Source organism: Amblyomma americanum, chromosome 1 (genome assembly GCF_052857255.1).
Source record: "Amblyomma americanum isolate KBUSLIRL-KWMA chromosome 1, ASM5285725v1, whole genome shotgun sequence".
NCBI lineage: Eukaryota > Metazoa > Arthropoda > Arachnida > Ixodida > Ixodidae > Amblyomma > Amblyomma americanum.
This window is the reverse complement of record NC_135497.1, coordinates 458,793,946-458,808,841: the sequence shown is the minus strand read 5'-3', so window position 1 is coordinate 458,808,841 and position 14,896 is coordinate 458,793,946.

The following is a 14,896-nucleotide window of genomic DNA, read 5'->3' as shown; positions in this document are numbered from 1 at the left end:
GTTTTGAACGTTGCAGAAACTGGCAGGCGTGCCATGAAGTTTGTTAACCAATCATGTGTTAGTATGTTTTGATTCGGTGGTGCAAAATGTGGGCTGAGATCTGAGGTCTCTACAACCGGGCCCCGGAGCTTGGAAAATCATTCTGGGCTACGGACAAATGTAATGCATCTTCGGCTATGCCGAGTAGGGGTCTCCCCTAGTGTTAGCCAGTTCCACCTTTTTTTGTTTAATCCTTTTTGCCGCTTTAAGTTGTCTCCGGTACATCAACTTGTATAATGTAAATTTTTGTACATAAAACCTCAAGTCTTACTCCCTTAACACCTGCATCCTAATTCGTCGCAAGACCGCCTCTGGCCCGTTTCACATTCATGCGATTTTCGTCTGCGACACTGCGAACTCTGTCGGTCTGCGACTGGGGAGAGCCCTCGGTCTAGTCGCAGACGGCATGTAATCGAGTTCCGTTAGGTTGGTATTCAGTCGGTGTGTTCGCTCTGCGACTGACCATTGGGGAGCACCGAGACGGCATGCGACATGCGTTCACGTTGGAGCTGTTACCGCGGTTGAAACTAAACTGTTTATTCTAATGAAAACATACGGAATAATGCCTTGCATCTAAATATACGCTGGTCATAAAATCATCAACACATTTATTGTGACATTTCGGTCGTGTTTAATAATGGGTTGGCTATGCAAACATCAAGCAACCTTGCCTGTTCCTCCGACCGAATTCGTTGTGTCGGTGTTGCATGTGAAACCACTGATCGAAAATCGCACTGCGGCCTCACCAACTACACCGGATATTTTCGGTCCAGTCGCAACATGTGAAACGGGCCTCTGACGGAGCACCCCTGGTGCGAAGAAGCCTTCAGTCAGCCAAATTAACGACCCGTACCTGGCGGTGGGCACCCCTGGTGCGAAGATAAAGAACCAAGTACGTCAGCAAGAGACCTGTACATCTTTACTCCTCCCTTGAACGTGGCCGTGTGCAAATGCTTTCACATTTTTCGAGATTGTTGCAGTTTCTATTGGTTCTTTATCAAAAGTTCCTTGCTAGATTTAAATTGAGCGTGGCCAATAACTGCAGGCATTCAGTTCGATCACCGCCGAGCACGCTTGTGGCTATCGCCGCCGCCGAGTCATTCAGTTCTTAGTGGGCGCGAGCCAGCCCCTTAAACAGTTTCTTTTGGAAACCTTTTGGTTGTCTTCCTGACTGCTGGAGTGTCGTCACCTCAACGTGGCAATTTGGATCAGCCTTTGAACATTGAAAAATAATAAAAATATAAAAAGTAATATGTAAATGACCATTAAAAAAAATTATCAAATAAGCCCCAGGTCTTGTCCCCCACTAAAAAAAATAGTTCCGGAGTCACTACCTGTGTAGCCGCTGTGTTTGTCTACTTATTTACTCCAACGAAGTAAGCGCAATGGCGGGAATCAATTGGGCCGAAGTCGACGCTGCCACCGTCGCGTGCTTCAGCTCAGAGTTCATTCAGACAGAGCTCATTCGCCTCGGAATGGACGCTACCGGGTCAAGAGACGAATTAATTCAGTGCTTCACAACGTGCCTAGAAGACGCCCGTGCATCCTTGCCCATGCAATCACCCAGACGGCGCCAGTCGCTTCGAACAGTTTGACTTCTGAACATTTGATGTGCGCTTCGACTGAAGTGCAGTTCTGTGCCTCGCCTCCTACTTCGAAGGTTCAAGCAGCCCCAGATGTGGCCTCCTGCGTCCAACCTGCGCCATTGCTGTTTCTCGCGCAGCCGCTATTTCGCGACGCCGCAGCCATGCCAGCGCACGAACTTTTTTCGCCGCCACGGCAACCGCAGCCTTTTGTAACAACACTTGGCCTTGTAAAGGAGCCACAGTACTCCCCCACGCTGTTTGGAGTGCCATTGTCTCCAACGTCGACACCGCAGTTCAAAGTCCCTTACATGCCGCAGATACACGTGACAACCATGCTTGACGTATCGTCTAGCTTGTCATTGTTCGAGAACTGCCACAGGCAAAATGCGCGTACCACCGCCGCGGTGGCGCAGTGGTTAGGGCGCTCGACTACTGATCCGGAGTTCCCGGGTTCCAACCCGACCGCGGTGGCTGCGTTTTTATGGAGGAAATACGCTAAAGGCGCCCGTGTGCTGTGCGATGTCAGTGCACGTTAAAGATCCCTAGGTGGTCGAAATTATTCCGGAGCCCTCCACTACGGCACCTATTCTTCCTTTTTTTCTTTCACTCCCTCCTTTATCCCTTCCCTTACGGCGCGGTTCAGGTGTCCAAACATATATGAGACAGATACTGCGCCATTTCCTTTCCCCAAAAAACCAATTATTATTATTATTAAAATGTCCGTATGTGGATTTAAGAAATTCAACGAATGCAGCAGCTAGCTTCACGGTCGCCAGAAACAACCCGCCTCATCGCCGCAAGTAAGTCGAGAGGCACTGCAAATAACTGGCACCTGACTCTTGGCACGCATTTCCCGACTTCGGATACGTGTCGTAATGCTTGACGCATTTGCCGACGAGCTGACGCTACACCAATGGCAGCAGCAAGTTATGTCCCTGGTGCAGACCAGCCCTCAGACTCTCCGCGACTATGCCTACGCAAAGCTTCGCGTGATCGAGAAATGTCCAGTGCCGCTGACTGAGTCCCAAAAAATTGAACATCTCTTGCAAGGCATTTTGTGTCCAGGCACAGCGACAAGCATAGCAGCGCAACATCCGTCGTCAGTATCAAACTTCATTGACATATGCACACAACTAGACCGGGCAATGCAACATATGGGGACCGCAAACAGCCCTGCTCATCGTGTCGAGCAGACCCTTCATGGTCACATTAACGGCAGTCCGCCTTCCAGACAAGCTATTCGGCGCCATTTATATCTGAAGTGGCACCTCCAACTGTGTCCTATTCCAAGCCAAGCAGTCCGCCTTCGTTGCGCGTTTCCGGCCCTCCACATCGTACTTGCATAGCGGATCTGTCGCCTTCTGAAAAGGAAGCTCGGTATTAAACTTTGTCGCAGCGTCACGGTGTTCCTGCCTTTCGTACACTACAGGCATTGAGTGAAGCTATTTGCTTCAAGTGTCGTGAAAAAGGCCACCTAGCATCAAAGAGCCCAGTAAAAGAGAAGACTGTGACAGAACAGCCAGCCACAGCTGTCACATCACTTCATGCAGCAGGTCCTGAATTGCACGCTAGCTGTAACGAAGACATCTATGTCTCCCCTTTGGAATGTTCATTCTTCACAGCTAGCATCGCACTCTTGGGCTCCTACGATGCTCTTCTGGATACAGGGTCTAAGATAACTATAGTTACCAAGTCTTCAATCAAAGATCTTCCACTGATGCCTTGGACACACACGAGCCCTTAGCAGTAGTGGTGGATCAAATCTGTGTCCCGAAGGCACAGTCTGCCTGAAGATTACAGTGGACCCCATCACAGCTCTTGTGGAAGCCGCTGTCATCAGCAATAATGTGTTACCTGTGATACTGGGTGAAGATGGGTTTCGAGCCAGCAACACAGGAGAGGTTTCGAGCCCCAATACAGCTGAAGTTCGCCATCCTGCCTCTGGTACTATCATACAGGCGCAACAGTAGGCCTATCCGCGTGCCTCAAGATCAGTTATTCTTCGTCAGTCCTTCCTGGCTCAATGCACTAAAGTGTCATCTTCACTGGCTCTCCAGGACGGGCCTCTTCCAGGGATGGAGCCCCTTCGGAAACCTTTGTGCAAAACCCGGCAAGAACTAGCCACTGCTGCTCTATAAAGTGCAAGTTCTTCGAATGGCTCCTCTTGAAAAAAATAACCCATAGGAAACCAATAGCCTACCAGATTATTGACAGCTATGGGTGTGTCAGTGCACTGGTCATATAGGCTTGCTGGAATATTGGTCTTTGGTATATACCAACAGGCCTATAAGACCAGTACGCTGACCCACCCATAGCTGTCAATAATCTTATAGGCTATTGGTTCCCTAACTGTTTTGTAGTATTAATTGTGCATGGGTCTCATTGTATCTACTGGTGCAGATTTCTGGAGGGTACAGACAGCAATCTTTCTTGTCCGTCCATAGATCAGAAGTTCCAGGAATAGAGAGTTAGGCAGCAGTTTCATGTATACACAATTTAGTGCACAATGAGAGCAGCAACTCATAATGGAACATAAGCAAAACTTTGACTGCAAGTAGAGGTGGATTGCAAGATTGTTAGTTCCGACCCATTGGTGCAGTCTCTCCAAACCTAGGGCACCTGAAAAATAAAAAAGCACATTGCAGTTTGCAAAATAAAAAAAATATTTAAAGGGCAAGACACCGCATCACTTGTTCAAAAAATTTGTACTTTCCACTGTACAGAAGGGACATGCCACTGACGCATGCATATAAATTCTTTGGTCCATTAAAAAGAAGAAACATCTCCAATACCAGGTCAACGCACAGCTGGTCTCCCTTGGTGATGGCACGGTATGTTTGGAGAACTGCTCGAAAGCTCTGGCATGCAAATGAGCCTGGAAAAATCGCCGTCCACTCTGCTCTCAGCTCCAATCATGCAGATAGGCATCCTCACGAGGGCGTCCTCATCAACCTCATGAGGATTTCACTCGGTGAGGTGATGGAGGATGGGCGCATGAAAATTCGTGAGGGCGAGGGAGAAAATTCGTGAGAGAGGAAAGACATAGTGAGGTGAGGGCGAGGGAGGGAAGATATGACGATTTAAGGGTGAGGGAGGGCAAGATACGCTCTCTGAGGGCGAGGGTGGCGGCCCACACCGTCCCCCGGGCTCATCTTTTTTCTGTGCAGCCCGTTATGAATTCCCGTTTTAAAACGCTATTTCTTAGCGTGACGGTTACTGGGGAAGACTTAGTTTTTGCAGTCTGGAGGTACACGAGGCGAACACGCCGTCTCCCTCGCCGCGATGTACTGCACCGCTCTGAATGCTATGACGAAAAAAGCGCTCTTCTAACTCAAAAAGCTTTCTTTTTTAGAAACTGAAAAATACTTAAGTGAAACACCATTCATAGTGCGCTAACAAGGGGGCACTGGCCTGGCCGTGCGGGTGGCTGCCGGTCCAATGGGAACCGCGGTACTTAAGTCAACATTTTCATTATCTACCCCGAGTCTGTCAGATGACCAGAGTATAGAGTAAAACGTAAAAATTATACCTAGTAAGGCTGTTTTATACCCAAGTTCTAAGCCTTGTTTCCCGGAACGAAGTCCGATTTCAGCTCAATGAGGTTTCAAGGAATTGGCTTCAGCGCAAAAAATGCTTCTACGAAATTACACTGTAAAATCAAAGCCAGTTGGCTGCGTTGGTGTGAAATTTGTTCATTCACATTGTGAGTAGTTCAGTAGAGTCGTATCTTCTTTCTATTTTCGGTGGTATTGCGGTATAGGACAGCAGTATCGCAATGTGATGGGCAAAGACAACCACTGTAGCCTTACCATATAAGTATAGCAGTACATTAAAGGGGCCCAGAAACACATTTTCAGTGCATTGTTTTGCCTATTGTTTGCATAGAATGTTATAGTGATGCTATTAGCATCGGCCGTACCATGTATACTGTGGTTTTTAATATTTTAATTAGCTCGAAAAAACAAATTCGTGGCGCTAACGGTGTCACCATAGAGTGGCGGTTTTTAGCAGCGGATATGACATCACTTTGTGCGAGCTTGATGATTGGACAAAGAGTAAATATACTGCAAATTGGGTTAATAGCTAGAGATATGTTTTGTCACGTTTTTGTGTTTTATATTATATTAACAAATCCAGCTTGTTTTCCCTAGATAAAAGCGCTGTAAATCAAGTAATACAAAAAAACGCCACCAGAGGCACTGGCTACTTTTTGCATCGAAGGACTTTGCGCCTCTCTGTAAACATCCTACGACCTAGCAATAAACACTTATGGCTACTCTTTATGTATCTGAGAGCGGCTTTGCGGAATCGATCCGATCGAGCCATTGCACACTATAAGCGTTCGTTTCGGTCCCAAGGAAGGATGCGTTCGTTTCACTTTTAGCAGGCAGTGCGCATCGTCACTTTGTAGATAATCACCGAGCGGTGGCGCCAGACGGCGCCACGTTCCCGTCAACAGCGCGCGCTCCTTGCTCGCCGTGGCCAACTAGCGCGCTAGGAGCGACGGGCGATGGTTGGCGGTAATAGTAGCGGTACGCGCTATGCTAATTGTGCCTAATATCTTGCGCAGGCTGTCACACCGTCCCAGTATCTCGAGCTCGAGTTCGGATCCATAAGTAAGGGAACGTCACTGATCAGTGTTTCCTTCTACGCCGTCGACGTGATGGTGAAGCATCGCTGGGTAAGCTGGGCGTTCACATGCTTGTTGCAACCATGCAAACGGCGCCGCCAGCCTTGGCATGAACGAGTTACAGAGAACAGACAACCATGGAGTGCAAGCTTCCGCCACGTGCTAAGATAGGCTGTTTTGATTGGTCGACCTGAGTGTCGTCATTTGGAGAGTGAAATGGGAATGGCAAGCTGGCCGAAAATCGATTTGAGGGCAGCATTTTGTTTGCCTGTATTTTGAAATTTCTTCATTGAATAACTCCCGTTCCTATGCATCGATTCTCGTAATTCTTTTTGAGTCAGCATCTGTGTGACATAAAGAATCCATCTGAAGCGTAACCGGCATCCGTTCAAGCGGTCTTTCGCGGCCCCTTTAACCACCTTGATCTCAATAATCGCTCGCTTCGCCTTGAATTAACGGGATACCAAAAAAGAAAAAGTTGTACTGCTCTCCAAATACCTTGAACATCTCTTGGTTTATTTCTGTCCCACGTGAGACGTGTGACCACGTAATCGCGCTCCTGATTTTATGAAGCAAATTTCCTGCAGGCATGGTAGGGAATTTACACTCACCGTTTGGGTAATGCGTAGACGTGCAAGCAAAAAATCCACGGGCAGATTAGCCTGGGGTTAACCACGAATTATCGTGCGCTAGCACTATTAGCCCTGTTTGTTCATGGTTTATCGTTCACTTTCTATGTTTTTGCTTGACCTGAACTGGCTTACTTTTGTTGATATATGATATGATGTAAGTTTGCGTGTTATTGCATCATTTTAGACATGTACTGAGGTAGAATTGGGCATTCTCTACATTCACAGATCTCTGGGAGAGCTGATTCCGCTCCTGAGCTGGGGTGCTACGCGCCACTGCCGTGCGATGGCAGGTGCTGCCATTGGTGGGGCTTGTGAGACCCATGTTGACCCTGAGGAATCTCTCACGACTAATCATCAATTGAGCAGCCACGGCGGGCATCTTGCTCACAATCCGGAGGGCAGCTTGTGATGGTGTCACAACATCACGTGACCAAGGTAGCCCACGTAGCAGAAGCAGGCTTCTGACAGACAGACAACCGCTTTTCGACGGAGTGGAAGCGCTAGGGCACTACAATGGCAGAATCAGGAATCATTTACTCCAGAATCGAGGAGTTAGTGATTGCCGTTATTCAGACCAAATTCTGCATTTTAGCGACACGTTTGATTTCCAAGTGGCCTGAAGTTTGACTGCATGGGAAAGCCGGCATCGCACTGGGGGAAGACACTAAAGAAATAAACTTCATAGCTGAGTGAGCGGCGCTAAAAATTAGTGGCGCTGACCTCTGCTTCTGACCACTATGTCATCGCCAGTTGTTTTTAAAGCATGGTATTTATTACGCTGAAAATATATTCTGTTCACATTAACTAAATTATTTACAAAGATTTTAGGAAAGTACACGAAACACATCGCAAAAAATGATCCGATGCTGAGGCAGCGATAAAATATCGTGTCTTGACACACCGAACATAGGTCGCCGGTTCGAATCCCTGCCGACAGTTATACCCTGCCTTAACTGGTAAATTTATGCTGCGCGAAGCGCGACATCGTATGCCACCACCCTAAACATTCTGCGACGAACGGTTGAGCCGCAATGGTCATATGAAGATTCTTAAAGACGTGGAATTAGGTGTACCCAGGTCGCCGGTTCGAATCCCTGCCGCTAGCTAAGCTCTAACTTAACTAGTCAGTTTATTTTGTACAAACGCTGAATCGTATGACGCCACCCGGAACATTCTGCGGCAAATGGTTGGCTCGCAAATTTTACACGAATGTCGAGACCAAGTGGCCCGATCTGACGCATAGCATATTCATATTGCTCACAGCGCAACAAAGACGGCACGAAGGACGAAGAAAAAGACGAACGGGGTACATATACCGGATCGACATAGTTAAGTTTTGAGTTGGAGGGGTGTACGAATATTCGGAAATTTCGAATACCGACTCGAATATCCCCGTATTTGATTATTCGAACGAATCAAACAGTGTATGTTCAAAATTATTCGAAACTAACAGAATACGTTCTCAAATTTTCGAATACATTTCAAATATTTGCCGTGAAGTTCGAATAAGGCCAGCTGTATTTTTATTCCATGAGTTTTCCAAAAACAGGGACCATACATGCCGCATTACCATGCTGCCGCGATCGGTATGCTCGGGATGGAGCGTTCAGCTCCACGGTGCGGTGAATTCGCGTGGCGGTGTTCGTAATCCTCATACATGACCTCTGAGATTAGACGACGCAGCAGGGCCCAGGAAGGTTCAGCAAATCCAGCCTTAATGCCTGACCACGGAGGCCATGCCTCATACGTAAGACCTCGCCCATCTCATGCACTACGATGTAGTGCTAGTTTATTATCTTCCGTTATCAAGAGCAAAATCCACTTTTCCTATGCGCATAACATGTCAGTGACAAAGTTAATACACTTTGTGTTGCGAACCCCCAGATTGAGATCAGTGATGCTTCTTTTAAAAGACAAGCTATAACTGCGAAGGCAGCGCGTCGCTATTCCTCACTATTGCTCATTGAATATTCGCACGAGTAGCGAATATTCGACAAAATATTCGTATTCGATTTGGTTCCAAATTATTCGATTCGTATTCGATTTGGTTTTCAGCCAAACTATGCGTATTAAATTCGGTAGCAACGCTACACTAATCGTATTCTATTCGGTTTGGAAAAATTTTGGTTAATTGGTTTATGGGGGTTCTAAGTCCCAAAGCGACTCAGGCTACGAGAGACGCCGTAGTGAAGGGCTCCGGGAATTTCGACCACCTGGGGTTCTTTAACGTGCACTGACATCGCACATAACACGGGCCTGTAGAATTTCGCCTCCATCGAAACTCGACCGCCGCGGTCGGGATCGAACCCGCGACTTTCGGGCAGCAGCCGAGCGCCATACCCATTCAGCCACCGCGGCGGCGCTTTGGAAAAAGTACTATTCGCACACCCGTATTGAGTTGTGGTGATCAGGCATCACGCTGCCGCGTGTTATTATATTATTCTGTTATGTAACCGCCTCGGTTACTATGACAACCACTGGGTTGCGGCTTGCGTTATAACGCATAACGCTGAGACGCGAAACGCGAGTAGAGATATACGCTCTAAAAGACAGAACAAGGTATGGCTGCGCACATCAAGAGGGAGTGCCACTCCATTTTGAAGTCGGTCGGTTCATGCACTTCCTTCAGATGAACAATCAGTTGGGAGAAATCTTTACATCCTGCCTGAACGAACTGTCGAGCTCTCGAGCTGTGCTTGTAATGTCGTCGTCGGCATCACGTACCCGCGTTGACGCGTGTTATACCCCTGTCACACGACATTCCTCGAAGGCTTTTCCAGCAAAGGCATTTTTTTCACAAAAGGAGCGAAAGCTTAAATGTGCAGCGAATCTGCTACACGGTGCAGCCCAAAGGTGAAACAGTCGTCGAGGCTTAGCACTCGCTGCTGTGCACTAGCCGGCTGAAGTGAGTGTTTCAAAATAAAGTGGGGAATTCTGTTCATTCGTGGAGATCAGACAATTTTTTTCATTCTAATTGCTTGCTTGAAAGGACTGGAACAGCTGCTGTCGTCAGCAGCAGCAGCTTATGTGTATTGCCTTTGCCACAAGGGCACTCGGTGTTGCTGCTACACTTTACTGCCTTCCCAGCAAACAACGTACGTCCCCAGGTGCGCCCAGAAAGGATGGAATGTCCCAGTCCCAGTAAAACATTTATCGAACATTTCCAGAATGTAGAGGCAGGACACAGAAACACAAGCAAAAGGGAAGTGCGCCCACTAATGTACTATAAACGTTTTTTCGAGGGTGTTAAGCAGACACAAAAACAAATCATAGCATTTTAGTCCCAGAAAGATAACTGGGAGCACGTTTTTGGGACCAATGCTTTTCAACAAAAATTGCAAATTGACTCCTCGCTCCTTTTTCTCTCTCCCTCGCACCAAAAGCTACGGGGAGAGAAGGTTTTGCTCTTGCACTCGCCGATTTAAGAGAACAAGCAGTTTTGTTCGAACAGTTGAAGGAAGCGCATTTCACCCCGCATCTCTTCTGTGGGCCGTCGGCTCCATGCTGCAGGCAGGCAGGCGACGGCGGTCTGCCTTTTTATCGCACCGCCAGGAGCAGCGGTCACCAACGTCCCAGTCTTCTATAGTGTTTCCAACTTCAACACGGTGCGGCAGTTCCTGCAGGCATCTCCAACTACCTGTAGTCCTCGTTGCGCCGCTGTCGAGCAGAGGCGCAGTAATGGCCCCCCATCGCTCGTCCGGCTTGCTCGCTGCGCTCGCCCGGCTTCCTCGCTGGACGGAAGCTATCTTGCGCACACGTATTCGCGCAACCCCTAGCCGCTCGCGCGCACGCGCCAGCGCGCGGCAGCTCTTGCTCTCATCACTGGCCTATCGTGAACTTCGTAGCTACGGATTCATGGCAGCTTTCCCACGCACCTCGGCGTGCCCACATAATTTCTTTTGGAACTGATGCAGCAGCGAGCGGCGCATCGCAAGTCTTTTGCGCAGTTTCACGGCCCTACACCACAATGGCGCTCTTACAGGCGTCGTTCGCGGCAGCGGATTTCAAGCCAATGAGCGACTCCTAGCGCGCACTCTGCATCCCTCAGCGCATTCGATGACTGTGGCGTGTTGTAGGTGGGTGCGTGGCCGTCCACTGCGTTCATTGGCGGGAGAGATCTTCGGAAGCCCTCCAGACTCTTGCTATGAGTGCCCATGGATTAACCTGCTCTACCTACATTGCCGTCCTATCGCAGCGGTATAGTTTGAGTTGTGTTCGCGTCGCTGACTTTCAACCCACCCCCACCGGAATACGTTTGCCTTGATACCCTTGATCTCGCCTCCCACGCCGTATTGTGCCGCACGCGCGGTCTGCTATACCATGGATGCGGCGTGCCAGGGCTCCTACCACAAAACGTCCCCCCTTTCCATCCGGCTCCAAGCAGTCTTATCTCCACACTTAGTCACAAGAAAATAAAACGGCCGTGTAACGAGGTTGTAAGGCGTATGTTTGAGCGTTCGCTGTGTCATGAGAAAGCGCAGGAGAGAAGGCTGCGCTGAATTCATGTAAATAGTTGCAGCATTTTATTTCGTCCCCGGGTTTCCGTTGGCAACGTCGTCAAGGTATGTTGGTTTATGCTCGTTTTTTATTTTCACCTCGTAGAATTAATTTTTTTACTCTTTTGAGAACACGCTCAAGCTTACTCCGAGGCTCATGCGAGAGGAAAAGCCAGAGGAAGGTTTCACCCTGCATAATATCCGTGACCTGAAACCGCGTATCTGTATCGTACGCCCATATCGTCGTTTATTTTGGCACCCAGGTTGTTCTTTACATGCGTTTGCTTTTGCGTGTGCATATATGCTTTTGTACCCTTTAGAATGTTTACTTAAGGTGCATCAACTTTCAGCCTGTATTATGTTTTTATTGCTTTATTTTTCAAATTTCTCAGAGCTAGAGAAACATTTGGCCATTATTATATGCTGGTGCCGTAGTGTTCCGTACATTGCGTGTTAAATGGTGCATACATATGCGTGTCCTATTTGTATTCAATTAAATGCAAAGGTCACATCTAACAAACTCAAATTACATCTGTATTGCGTTACTATTTCCTGTTATATGAGCGGGATCGGGCGACTTTTTGAATTCACATTTCCTTTGTGTGTAAAATTTTGGCACATTTCATGTTCTTGTGGCGGGAGCAGTGCAGCCCGAAACAAAGAATAGAGAGGCAGGAATCAACGCTGACTAACAACCAGATTTTTGATCCACGTTCGATCGATTATAAACATCTTGCTCGTGCAATAAGGAAAGAACAGAAGCATGACAAAAGCATAAGATGTACACGTGGTAAAAGATTAGGACAACGCACGCAGATAATCAATTTCACTGTCACGAAACGCTATCGAAAGTATGCTGACGCATATACGTCGATGTTTTGTCGATTGTGGAAGGCTTCTTCAATCTCCCTGGTCACTTTATCAAAATATGGCGTGATGACCATTGTGTTGCTAAGATGCAGGTCACATTCACGCTCTCTGCAATGTTTTGCTAATTCACTGCTGGTGGCGCCTTTTAGGGATCTTGTGTGCTCTCGAAGCCGTTCATTCAAACAGTGCTCGCTGTTGACTTTGGCGCTCATGTCTTAACTGGTTGGGTGCGGACATGAGCACTTTTACACCAGCTCTTGCACCTAACTTTTTGAGACTGAGGGAAATGTCATTAATGTAACGAATGACCGCGTACGGCTTCCTTTCTTCTGATGTGGTTGTGACATATTTTCTGCCTCTAAGTGCTTGCAGAACCCCTTCTGCGACACTGGATAGCAGCCTCGGCGGGTAACCTGCTGCTTTCAACCGACTGTTCTGGACGTCAAAACTGCATTGAACTTCATGATGAGAGGATCTCGTCAATGCGGCTCTCATTGCTACTTTTGCTAAGAACTAGAAGAACTAAGACTAGAAATAACAAGTGAACTCCCAGAAAACAACGTTATGCGACTTCTTTGCTTGACGCTAGCCTTTCTAGGCGCTCACATATGCTGGCGGTACGGACCACGAAGCTAGAAGGGACTGCTCCCCTACACACCTGCGCACTCCAAGATCATCAAGCGGGGGTAGAAAAAAGCAGAAGTGAGAGCCGCATTGACGAGATCCTGTCATTATGAAGTTCAAGGCACTTTTGACACCCAAAACCGTCGGCTTAAAGCAGCAGGTTACCCGACGACACTGCTATCTAGTGTTGCAGAAGGGATTCTGCAAGCACTTAGAGGCAGAAAATATGTCACAACCACATCAGAATAAAGGAAGCCGTACGCGGTCATTCCTTGCATTAATGGCATTTAATACAGGCTCAAAAGGGTAGGAGCAAGAGCTGGTGTAAAAGTGCTTATGTCAGCACCCAACAAGTTTAGAAGCCTGTGCGCCAAAGTCAACAACGAGCAAAGGAAAAAATCAATGCAAGAAAAAACACCGGAAAAAAACATGCGAAATATGTGAAAAGCGGGGTTTATGAAATACCTCTGTGATGCGGACGCACCTACATTGGTCAAACAGGGCGCTGTTTGAATAAACGGCTTCGAGAGCACAAAAGATCCTTAAAGGGCGCCATCAGCAGTGAATTAGCAAAAGATTGTAGAGAGCATGAATGCGCTCCGCAGCTTATCAACACAATGGTCACCGTCATATTTTAATCAACGAATCAGGGAGATTGAAGAAGCCTTCAACATCCGACTAAGAGCGAAGTATGTGTCTGCATACCTTCAATAGCGCTTCGTGACAGAGAAATTGATTATCTGCGTGCGATGTCTTAATATTTCACCACGTGTACATCTTGTGCGGTTTTCATTCTTTTTCTTTTCCTTCTTATACGAGCGAGACGTATATATTCGACGAACGTGCATTAAAAATATGGTTGTTATTCAGCGTCGTGTCCCGCCTCTCTCATTTTTGTTTCGTGCTGCGCTGCCCCCGTCACAAGATCACGCACCAGCCAGCACAGATTTTCACCTTGTTAAAGCTCATTTCACGTAAACACGTAAGTCTGAATGGCCTAGCCAGCAAGCATTCACGCGAGTGGACTAATGTATTACACCACCTGTAACGTAAGCATGTGCCTGAAATTTGGCACATATGTGCGCTTAGATGCCTGAAGTGTGCATGAAAAAGAAATAATTTTATTGAGCCAGAGCCGAGAAATCTAGAATTAATCTTTTGGGGCCGTCCCTGGGACGCCCAACTTTTTGGACACGGCTACTTGTGGGGACGTTTTTTGGATGCCTTCGGGAAAAATGAGGACCTCCTGGAGACATTCCAAATGTCCTGATGGGATATTTCTGGGAGATTTTGAGAAGGTTTTGTGTTTGTGGGGTAAAATCTGGGCATAAAATATAAACACCGTACAAAAAGCAAAGCTAGACCAACCTTTTGTATTTTTAAAAGAGGTTTTCAAACATTCTTGGCTTCATCTAATTTTTTTTTCATTTCTTTTACTTTTTGATGTGGATGGCACTGCCGTCGCAGGTTCTCGAAGGCCGCGCCTTTGGGCTCCAAAGGTCTCGGACGGAAGCCTTCGCCTCCAAGGCCCTTTGCGGCAAAGGCGCAACATTTGTGCCGTGTAGCTGCAGTCCTTAAGCCTTTGGATATTAGGACCCGATTCTCAAGGGCCTTTGCCGTGCCCGTGTGACAGGGGTATTAAACTGTCAGTCTCTAATGCTGTAGTTTGAATTCATGGTCTTCGTGGTCTTTCATCTGTACTCGTGGAAGCGTCATCAAACGAGCATTCAGCAAACCGCGCGGAATGGCGGGAGATTAGAAGCAGTCAAATTCAGAATACCCAGTGCTGTAAAATGTCATCGAGCTGTGGTAATTCAGTGAGCTGTAAAATTTCCTTGTTCTTTGTCTATTTTGTGCTTAGCACTTATTGTAATTGTCGTGTTAAACGATACTGCATTGTTTATAAATCTTCTTGACACACACACACACACACACACACGCACACACACACACGCACACACGCACGCACGCACGCACGCACACGCACACGCACATTCACGTTTAATAATAATAATAATT